Below are 9,222 nucleotides of genomic sequence, written 5' to 3' on the forward strand. Positions count from 1 at the left end.
GTTACAAGCCAACCAACCAATTATTCATTAAAACTAGTAAATAGAAATTAAGGTAACTCTTGAAAGAACACAAAAAAAACGTCCATGAGACTTGTGAATGAAAAAAAACGGCTATGCTTCATTAAGGAGCCATAAGAAGCATTAAGGAGTCATCATAAGCATTAAAGTGTAACCCTAATCCACCAAAGAGTGTCAAAAACGGCTAGGAGGCTTTATGAAGCAAATAGTAACGTTTTTAGCACTTATGAAGCCTTAAAAATGTTGCCCTAGTCTTCATGCAACCCTAATTCAATTTGTGGGTTACCATGCACAACCCAACCATTGAGCCCAAACCACCTTCTAGCCCACTAGTAATCACTAATCCATCACATTTTGGGCTTTCATGATCCATGCATGGATCACATTGTTTCTTTCTTTAGTTCCACATTAGAAGTCTATGCAATTCAGAAAAGCTTTGATGAACATTTTTTATTGAGTTACACAATAGAAGTGGTCTTCGTAATTTAGCAAAGCTTTGATGAGTATTGTTTAGTTCTTGTGTTCCATAATAGAAGTAGTCTTCGCAATTTAGCGAAGCTTTGATGAGCATTTCTTTATTTTTGAGTTCCACAATAGTAGTCTATGCAATTTAAGCAAAGCTTTGACGAGAATTGTTTCATTCATGAGTTCCACATTACAAGTCTACGCACATTGGCATAGCTTGGATGAGCAACGTTTCGTTCTTGAGTTCCACAATAGAAGTCTATGCAATTTAAGCAAAGCTTTGATGAGCATTGTTTGATTCTTGAGTTCCACAATAGATCTCTATTCAATTTTGCAAAGCTTTCATGAGCAATGTTTCATTCTTGGATTCCACATTAGATGTCTATGCAATTTAGCAAAGCATTGATGACCAATGTTTAGTTCTTGAGTTCCACAATAGAAGAGTCTTTGCAATTTAGCAAAGCTTCGATGAGCATTGTGTAATTCTTGAGTTTCACAATAGAAGTGAATGCAATTTAAAAAAAGCTTAGATGAGGATTGTTTTATTCTTGAGTTCAACATTAGAAGTCTATGAAATTTAGCAAAGTTTTGATGAGCATTGTTTAATTCTTGAGTTCCACAATAGAAGTCTATGCACTTTAAGCAAAGCTTTGATGAGCATTGTTTCATTATTAAGTTCCACATTATAAGTCTATGCAATTTAGCAAAGCTTTGATGAGCATTGTTTAATTCTTGAGTTCCACAATAGAAGTGGTATTCGTAATTTAGCAAGGCTTTGACGAGCAATTCTTTATTCTTGAGTTACACAATAGTAGTCTATGCAATTTAAGCAAAGCATTGACGAGCAGTGTTTCATTCTTGATTTCCACATTTGAGGTCTACGCAATTTTGCAAAGCTTTGATGAGCATCGTTTCATTCTTGAGTTCCACAATAGAAGTCTATGCAATTTAAGCAAAGCATTGATAAGCATTGTTTTGTTCTTGAGTTCCACAATAGAAGTCTATGCAATTTAGCAAAGCTATCTTAAGCATTGTTTCATTCTTGGGTTCCACATTAGAAGTCTTTGCAATTTAGCAAAGCATTGATGAGCATTGATTAGTTCTTGAGTTCCACAATAGAAGTAGTCTTTGCAATTTATCAAAGCTTTGATGAGCATTATTTAATTCTTGAGTTCCACAATAGAAGTGGATGTAATTTAACAAAGCTTTGAAGAGCATTGTTTCATTCTTGAGTTTCACATTAGAAGTCTATTGGATTTAGCAAAGCTTTGATGAGCATTGTTTAATTCGTCAGTTCCATAATAGTAGTCTTCGCAATTTAGCAAGGCTTTGAAGAGCATTTCTTTATTCTTGAGTTCCACAATATAAGTCTATGCAATTTAAGCAAAGCTTTGATGAGCATTGTTTTGTTATTGTGTTCCACATTAGAAGTCTATGCAATTTAGCGAAGCTTTGATGAGTATCCTTTAATTGTGTTCCTCAATAGAACTCTATAAAATTTAAGCAAGCTTTTATTAGCATTGTTTGATTCTTGAGTACAACAATAGAAGTCTATGCAATTTAGCAAAGCATTCATGAGCATTCTTTCATTCTTGGGTTCCACATTAGAAGTGTATGCAATTTAGCAATGCTTTGATGAGAATTGCTTAATACTTGAGTTCCACAATAGAAGTCTATGCAATTTAGCAAAGCCTTGATCAGCATTATTTAATTCTTGAGTTCCAAAATAGAAGTAGTCGTTGCAATTTAATAAAGCTTTGATGAGCATTGTTTAATTCTTTGGTTCCACAGTAGAAGTGTATGCAATTTTTGCAAAGCTTTGATGAGCATTGTTTCTTTCTTTAATTCCACATTAGAAGTCTATGCAATTCAGAAAAGCTTTGATGAACATTTTTTATTCAGTTCCACAATAGAAGTGGTCTTCGTAATTTAGCAAAGCTTTGATGAGTATTGTTTAGTTCTTGTGTTCCATAATAGAAGTAGTCTTCGCAATTTAGCGAAGCTTTGATGAGCATTTCTTTATTTTTGAGTTCCACAATAGTAGTCTATGCAATTTAAGCAAAGCTTTGACAAGAATTGTTTCATTCATGAGTTCCACATTACAAGTCTACGCACATTGGCATAGCTTGGATGAGCAGCGTTTCGTTCTTGAGTTCCACAATAGAAGTCTATGCAATTTAAGCAAAGCTTTGATGAGCATTGTTTGATTCTTGAGTTCCACAATAGATCTCTATTCAATTTTGCAAAGCTTTCATGAGCAATGTTTCATTCTTGGGTTCCACATTAGATGTCTATGCAATTTAGCAAAGCATTGATGACCAATGTTTAGTTCTTGAGTTCCACAATAGAAGAGTCTTTGCAATTTAGCAAAGCTTCGATGAGCATTGTTTAATTCTTGAGTTTCACAATAGAAGTGAATGCAATTTAAAAAAAAGCTTGGATGAGGATTGTTTTATTCTTGAGTTCAACATTAGAAGTCTATGAAATTTAGCAAAGTTTTGATGAGCATTGTTTAATTCTTGAGTTCCACAATAGAAGTCTATGCACTTTAAGCAAAGCTTTGATGAGCATTGTTTCATTATTAAGTTCCACATTATAAGTCTATGCAATTTAGCAAAGCTTTGATGAGCATTGTTTAATTCTTGAGTTCCACAATAGAAGTGGTATTCGTAATTTAGCAAGGCTTTGACGAGCAATTCTTTATTCTTGAGTTACACTATAGTAGTCTATGCAATTTAAGCAAAGCTTTGACGAGCAGTGTTTCATTCTTGATTTCCACATTTGAGGTCTACGCAATTTTGCAAAGCTTTGATGAGCATCGTTTCATTCTTGAGTTCCACAATAGAAGTCTATGCAATTTAAGCAAAGCATTGATAAGCATTGTTTTGTTCTTGAGTTCCACAATAGAAGTCTATGCAATTTAGCAAAGCTATCTTAAGCATTGTTTCATTCTTGGGTTCCACATTAGAAGTCTTTGCAATTTAGCAAAGCATTGATGAGCATTGATTAGTTCTTGAGTTCCACAATAGAAGTAGTCTTTGCAATTTATCAAAGCTTTGATGAGCATTATTTAATTCTTGAGTTCCACAATAGAAGTGGATGTAATTTAACAAAGCTTTGAAGAACATTGTTTCATTCTTGAGTTTCACATTAGAAGTCTATTGGATTTAGCAAAGCTTTGATGAGCATTGTTTAATTCGTCAGTTCCATAATAGTAGTCTTCGCAATTTAGCAAGGCTTTGAAGAGCATTTCTTTATTCTTGAGTTCCACAATATAAGTCTATGCAATTTAAGCAAAGCTTTGATGAGCATTGTTTTGTTATTGTGTTCCACATTAGAAGTCTATGCAATTTAGCGAAGCTTTGATGAGTATCCTTTAATTGTGTTCCTCAATAGAACTCTATAAAATTTAAGCAAAGCTTTTATTAGCATTGTTTGATTCTTGAGTACAACAATAGAAGTCTATGCAATTTAGCAAAACATTCATGAGCATTCTTTCATTCTTGGGTTCCACATTAGAAGTGTATGCAATTTAGCAATGCTTTGATGAGAATTGCTTAATACTTGAGTTCCACAATAGAAGTCTATGCAATTTAGCAAAGCCTTGATCAACATTATTTAATTCTTGAGTTCCAAAATAGAAGTAGTCGTTGCAATTTAATAAAGCTTTGATGAGCATTGTTTAATTCTTTGGTTCCACAGTAGAAGTGTATGCAATTTTTGCAAAGCTTTGATGAGCATTGTTTCTTTCTTTAGTTCCACATTAGAAGTCTATGCAATTCAGAAAAGCTTTGATGAACATTTTTTATTGAGTTCCACAATAGAAGTGGTCTTCGTAATTTAGCAAAGCTTTGATGAGTATTGTTTAGTTCTTGTGTTCCATAATAGAAGTAGTCTTCGCAATTTAGCGAAGCTTTGATGAGCATTTCTTTATTTTTGAGTTCCACAATAGTAGTCTATGCAATTTAAGCAAAGCTTTGACGAGAATTGTTTCATTCATGAGTTCCACATTACAAGTCTACGCACATTGGCATAGCTTGGATGAGCAGCGTTTCGTTCTTGAGTTCCACAATAGAAGTCTATGCAATTTAAGCAAAGCTTTGATGAGCATTGTTTGATTCTTGAGTTCCACAATAGATCTCTATTCAATTTTGCAAAGCTTTCATGAGCAATGTTTCATTCTTGGGTTCCACATTAGATGTCTATGCAATTTAGCAAAGCATTGATGACCAATGTTTAGTTCTTGAGTTCCACAATAGAAGAGTCTTTGCAATTTAGCAAAGCTTCGATGAGCATTGTTTAATTCTTGAGTTTCACAATAGAAGTGAATGCAATTTAAAAAAAAGCTTAGATGAGGATTGTTTTATTCTTGAGTTCAACATTAGAAGTCTATGAAATTTAGCAAAGTTTTGATGAGCATTGTTTAATTCTTGAGTTCCACAATAGAAGTCTATGCACTTTAAGCAAAGCTTTGATGAGCATTGTTTCATTATTAAGTTCCACATTATAAGTCTATGCAATTTAGCAAAGCTTTGATGAGCATTGTTTAATTCTTGAGTTCCACAATAGAAGTGGTATTCGTAATTTAGCAAGGCTTTGACGAGCAATTCTTTATTCTTGAGTTACACTATAGTAGTCTATGCAATTTAAGCAAAGCATTGACGAGCAGTGTTTCATTCTTGATTTCCACATTTGAGGTCTACGCAATTTTGCAAAGCTTTGATGAGCATCGTTTCATTCTTGAGTTCCACAATAGAAGTCTATGCAATTTAAGCAAAGCATTGATAAGCATTGTTTTGTTCTTGAGTTCCACAATAGAAGTCTATGCAATTTAGCAAAGCTATCTTAAGCATTGTTTCATTCTTGGGTTCCACATTAGAAGTCTTTGCAATTTAGCAAAGCATTGATGAGCATTGATTAGTTCTTGAGTTCCACAATAGAAGTAGTCTTTGCAATTTATCAAAGCTTTGATGAGCATTATTTAATTCTTGAGTTCCACAATAGAAGTGGATGTAATTTAACAAAGCTTTGAAGAGCATTGTTTCATTCTTCAGTTTCACATTAGAAGTCTATTGGATTTAGCAAAGCTTTGATGAGCATTGTTTAATTCGTCAGTTCCATAATAGTAGTCTTCGCAATTTAGCAAGGCTTTGAAGAGCATTTCTTTATTCTTGAGTTCCACAATATAAGTCTATGCAATTTAAGCAAAGCTTTGATGAGCATTGTTTTGTTATTGTGTTCCACATTAGAAGTCTATGCAATTTAGCGAAGCTTTGATGAGTATCCTTTAATTGTGTTCCTCAATAGAACTCTATAAAATTTAAGCAAAGCTTTTATTAGCATTGTTTGATTCTTGAGTACAACAATAGAAGTCTATGCAATTTAGCAAAGCATTCATGAGCATTCTTTCATTCTTGGGTTCCACATTAGAAGTGTATGCAATTTAGCAATGCTTTGATGAGAATTGCTTAATACTTGAGTTCCACAATAGAAGTCTATGCAATTTAGCAAAGCCTTGATCAGCATTATTTAATTCTTGAGTTCCAAAATAGAAGTAGTCGTTGCAATTTAATAAAGCTTTGATGAGCATTGTTTAATTCTTTGGTTCCACAGTAGAAGTGTATGCAATTTTTGCAAAGCTTTGATGAGCATTGTTTCTTTCTTTAGTTCCACATTAGAAGTCTATGCAATTCAGAAAAGCTTTGATGAACATTTTTTATTGAGTTCCACAATAGAAGTGGTCTTCGTAATTTAGCAAAGCTTTGATGAGTATTGTTTAGTTCTTGTGTTCCATAATAGAAGTAGTCTTCGCAATTTAGCGAAGCTTTGATGAGCATTTCTTTATTTTTGAGTTCCACAATAGTAGTCTATGCAATTTAAGCAAAGCTTTGACGAGAATTGTTTCATTCATGAGTTCCACATTACAAGTCTACGCACATTGGCATAGCTTGGATGAGCAGCGTTTCGTTCTTGAGTTCCACAATAGAAGTCTATGCAATTTAAGCAAAGCTTTGATGAACATTGTTTGATTCTTGAGTTCCACAATCGATCTCTATTCAATTTTGCAAAGCTTTCATGAGCAATGTTTCATTCTTGGGTTCCACATTAGATGTCTATGCAATTTAGCAAAGCATTGATGACCAATGTTTAGTTCTTGAGTTCCACAATAGAAGAGTCTTTGCAATTTAGCAAAGCTTCGATGAGCATTGTTTAATTCTTGAGTTTCACAATAGAAGTGAATGCAATTAAAAAAAAAAGCTTAGATGAGGATTGTTTTATTCTTGAGTTCAACATTAGAAGTCTATGAAATTTAGCAAAGTTTTGATGAGCATTGTTTAATTCTTGAGTTCCACAATAGAAGTCTATGCACTTTAAGCAAAGCTTTGATGAGCATTGTTTCATTATTAAGTTCCACATTATAAGTCTATGCAATTTAGCAAAGCTTTGATGAGAATTATTTAATTCTTGAGTTCCACAATAGAAGTAGTATTCGTAATTTAGCAAGGCTTTGACGAGCAATTCTTTATTCTTGAGTTACACAATAGTAGTCTATGCAATTTAAGCAAAGCATTGACGAGCAGTGTTTCATTCTTGATTTCCACATTTAAGGTCTACGCAATTTTGCAAAGCTTTGATGAGCATCGTTTCATTCTTGAGTTCCACAATAGAAGTCTATGCAATTTAAGCAAAGCATTGATAAGCATTGTTTTGTTCTTGAGTTCCACAATAGAAGTCTATGCAATTTAGCAAAGCTATCTTAAGCATTGTTTCATTCTTGGGTTCCACATTAGAAGTCTTTGCAATTTAGCAAAGCATTGATGAGCATTGATTAGTTCTTGAGTTCCACAATAGAAGTAGTCTTTGCAATTTATCAAAGCTTTGATGAGCATTATTTAATTCTTGAGTTCCACAATAGAAGTGGATGTAATTTAACAAAGCTTTGAAGAGCATTGTTTCATTCTTGAGTTTCACATTAGAAGTCTATTGGATTTAGCAAAGCTTTGATGAGCATTGTTTAATTCGTCAGTTCCATAATAGTAGTCTTCGCAATTTAGCAAGGCTTTGAAGAGCATTTCTTTATTCTTGAGTTCCACAATATAAGTCTATGCAATTTAAGCAAAGCTTTGATGAGCATTGTTTTGTTATTGTGTTCCACATTAGAAGTCTATGCAATTTAGCGAAGCTTTGATGAGTATCCTTTAATTGTGTTCCTCAATAGAACTCTATAAAATTTAAGCAAAGCTTTTATTAGCATTGTTTGATTCTTGAGTACAACAATAGAAGTCTATGCAATTTAGCAAAGCATTCATGAGCATTCTTTCATTCTTGGGTTCCACATTAGAAGTGTATGCAATTTAGCAATGCTTTGATGAGAATTGCTTAATACTTGAGTTCCACAATAGAAGTCTATGCAATTTAGCAAAGCCTTGATCAGCATTATTTAATTCTTGAGTTCCAAAATAGAAGTAGTCGTTGCAATTTAATAAAGCTTTGATGAGCATTGTTTAATTCTTTGGTTCCACAGTAGAAGTGTATGCAATTTTTGCAAAGCTTTGATGAGCATTGTTTCTTTCTTTAGTTCCACATTAGAAGTCTATGCAATTCAGAAAAGCTTTGATGAACATTTTTTATTGAGTTCCACAATAGAAGTGGTCTTCGCAATTTAGCAAATCTTTGATGAGTATTGTTTAGTTCTTGTGTTCCATAATAGAAGTAGTCTTCGCAATTTAGCGAAGCTTTGATGAGCATTTCTTTATTTTTGAGTTCCACAATAGTAGTCTATGCAATTTAAGCAAAGCTTTGACGAGAATTGTTTCATTCATGAGTTCCACATTACAAGTCTACGCACATTGGCATAGCTTGGATGAGCAGCGTTTCGTTCTTGAGTTCCACAATAGAAGTCTATGCAATTTAAGCAAAGCTTTGATGAGCATTGTTTGATTCTTGAGTTCCACAATAGATCTCTATTCAATTTTGCAAAGCTTTCATGAGCAATGTTTCATTCTTGGGTTCCACATTAGATGTCTATGCAATTTAGCAAAGCATTGATGACCAATGTTTAGTTCTTGAGTTCCACAATAGAAGAGTCTTTGCAATTTAGCAAAGCTTCGATGTGCATTGTTTAATTCTTGAGTTTCACAATAGAAGTGAATGCAATTTAAAAAAAAGCTTAGATGAGGATTGTTTTATTCTTGAGTTCAACATTAGAAGTCTATGAAATTTAGCAAAGTTTTGATGAGCATTGTTTAATTCTTGAGTTCCACAATAGAAGTCTATGCACTTTAAGCAAAGCTTTGATGAGCATTGTTTCATTATTAAGTTCCACATTATAAGTCTATGCAATTTAGCAAAGCTTTGATGAGCATTGTTTAATTCTTGAGTTCCACAATAGAAGTGGTATTCGTAATTTAGCAAGGCTTTGACGAGCAATTCTTTATTCTTGAGTTACACAATAGTAGTCTATGCAATTTAAGCAAAGCATTGACGAGCAGTGTTTCATTCTTGATTTCCACATTTGAGGTCTACGCAATTTTGCAAAGCTTTGATGAGCATCGTTTCATTCTTGAGTTCCACAATAGAAGTCTATGCAATTTAAGCAAAGCATTGATAAGCATTGTTTTGTTCTTGAGTTCCACAATAGAAGTCTATGCAATTTAGCAAAGCTATCTTAAGCATTGTTTCATTCTTGGGTTCCACATTAGAAGTCTTTGCAATTTAGCAAAGCATTGATGAGCATTG

Source organism: Lactuca serriola, chromosome 2 (genome assembly GCF_051521515.1).
Source record: "Lactuca serriola cultivar US96UC23 chromosome 2, Lser_US96UC23_V15, whole genome shotgun sequence".
In the NCBI taxonomy this organism is placed as follows: Eukaryota; Viridiplantae; Streptophyta; class Magnoliopsida; order Asterales; family Asteraceae; genus Lactuca; species Lactuca serriola.